The following is a 2,649-nucleotide window of genomic DNA, read 5'->3' as shown; positions in this document are numbered from 1 at the left end:
GGTTGCCGAGGGACACCCCGACCCCGACACAGCACCCCGACACGACACCACCGACACCCCGACCCCCGACACGACACCCCGAGATCCTGACATGGCACCCCCGACACCGACACCCCAATATTAATTAGTTTATGTTATTAGGTATTCAATTTTTTATTATGTTCATGATGATGATACACACTAAAAAAATTATTATGTTTATGTTGTACTAATTTCGTTTACTCTTTGTCATTGTAGGTATTGACAGATGGTGGGCTTTGGTTGAGAGTGCTCCGAGCCTCCTACCTCGGCGTGTGGTATGGGTGTTGTTATTGCACCCCAGAACCTTCGGAGGGTGCTGGTAGACAGCATGCAGACACCCCCAGCACCTTCGGCTGGCGCTTCTTCTTCGATCGGGAGAGGAGGTCAGGGGAAGAAGAGGGGTGCAGTTAGAGGTGGACGGGGCGCTGGGAGAGGTAGGAAGGTTGTTCTGCCTTCCTCGCTGCCACCCCTGCTGAGTCTTCGGACCACCAGAGTGCTCCATCTCAGGTGGACCCGTATGACCTAGACCCATGTCAGACTCCGGTCCACGAGCCTCGGGTCGACGAGCCTCTAGTCGCTGAGCCTCGGGTCCCAATGTCTTCCTCCCAGGAGACTCGGGTCCCACAATCTTCCTTCCAGGAGACTAGGGTCCCAGAGTCTTCATCACACGTGACTCCGGAGACTAGCGACCATGATGATGATGTCGAGGAGACCTTATCTGAGGATAGCTTCAGCGAGAGCGAGTGGGTTGAGGAGGGCAAGAAGGTCTACCAGCGTGGTGGTACTAAGATATTGTCCGTGTCGGCGACCCGCGACCAGAGGTGGTTGATTCAGCCTAACGGGGAGAAGTAAGTGCATTAATTTACTCTTTTTTAACCTTTTGCCTTCATGTTTGTTCAAATTAATATCTAATGTGTTGGCCTTGTCATAATGTAGGGGCTGGATACACGCAGAGGGTGTCCGCAGGCCCAACCAGGTCCTTGGTACTCTAGTCCGGCACCACTTCTCGGGGTGGGTCACGTTGCCCGGTGAGGGTGAGCTTCCACAGCTAGCACTGACCTCGAAGTTGTACGAGGCTGCCCCGGCCCCGCCGGGGGAGATGGTCGATGGTGCCGTGTGCGAGACGGTGGCCGACATTGTGAGACGACAGTTTTGGGTAATTTCTCCTTTACAGAATTAAAAATCAACAGTACCTAGTGATTGTACTAATGATCAGTGTTGTCTTGTTTGATTGCAGACCTTCTAGAGGTGTCTTGAGGAACACAAGGCGGACGCGGCTATGGTTCTCGAAGCCGAGTGCAAGCGCCTACTTTAGAACACATGGCACGAGGCTCGGGTGCAGGCTGTCCGAGACTACTACGCCTCGACAAACATCAGGAGGCAGAAGAAGAAGTGTCGCCTCAAATATCTAAGTAAGGACAAGTACATGAAGGTAATTACCTATTCTTAAGGCCTTGTACTAGTTTCCTTGATTTGATTCGTAGGCGTAGCGCTGAAATTTCTCTTTGTCTAACTTAGGTGCCCCCGAGATGGTGTGCGGATAAGATGGACTGTTGGGAGAGGTTGGTGGATGAGTGGTGCTCTCCCCAATGGCTAGCCGTCCACAACAAGGCCAGGGACAAGCGTGCCCAGATGCAGGTGTGCCGCACCATCAGGGGAGCTCCAACCTGTTTGAGTACGGGGATCACTGGGTATGTGGTTCGATTCATGCAATTTCATTTTTCATGCTAGCTTTAATTATTAATTTACCATGTTCCTCTCTTTCAGGCGCGACACAACAAGAAGGAGGTGTTGCCGCTGTACGACCTCCATGCCATGGGCCATAGTGCCTCATACAAGAAGGCCAAGGCATTCTTGGAGGATGACCTCAATCATCCAGATAGCTTCACCAACATCTCCTCTCATGACAAGCTTGTGAGGTACAGAGACTAGGGGAAGCAGATGAAAGGCGAGGACTTCAACCCAAGCTAGAGCCTTTTGATCCTGAGCTCATGATGCTATCTGGTGATGGGAGGAAACATGGCCACGTAGCCATTGGGTATGGACTCATATGTTGTCCTAGAAGTCTCCCGGAGATCAAGAAGCGGCAGACAAAGTCTCTTCCCGAGATGAGGCCTCGACCACGGCCAATGGATCTCTATCGAGGCTAGGGCCCGAGAGCTTGTGGCGGAGGCAACCAGGCAGGCGGAGGAGAAGGTGAGGGACATGGACTAGAGGACGGCTAATCTGTTGGAGGCGGAGAGGAACCGGGAACGACGCGAGTCACCGGGCCCTATACGAGATCCTCATGGTAAGTTTCTCCCACATACTAGCCAAATCATGCACGCATGTTTGTTTCATTACTAACTAATATGACTGACTCGTGAAAACAAAATGTGCAGTCCATGTGTGAGAAAACCGGCCAGACCCCTCCGTCGATGCCCCAGATTGCTATAGCGGACACAGTGAGTTTCATTTGAATTGTCATTAGTTACTAGTATTCACATTTCAGTTGCATCATGCTAACTAAACATTGCAAATGATCTTTCATGCAGCACGCCTCCCACAAAGGATCGACTGATCCTTCTCCGTCTCATGATGGCACAACCCCGACCGGCCCTTCATCTCCCGGATTATAGCTAGAATAAG

This window comes from Triticum dicoccoides, chromosome 5B, assembly GCF_002162155.2.
Source record: "Triticum dicoccoides isolate Atlit2015 ecotype Zavitan chromosome 5B, WEW_v2.0, whole genome shotgun sequence".
In the NCBI taxonomy this organism is placed as follows: Eukaryota; Viridiplantae; Streptophyta; class Magnoliopsida; order Poales; family Poaceae; genus Triticum; species Triticum dicoccoides.
The sequence above is the reverse complement of the archived record's forward strand: the minus strand, read 5'-3'. Positions refer to the sequence as shown.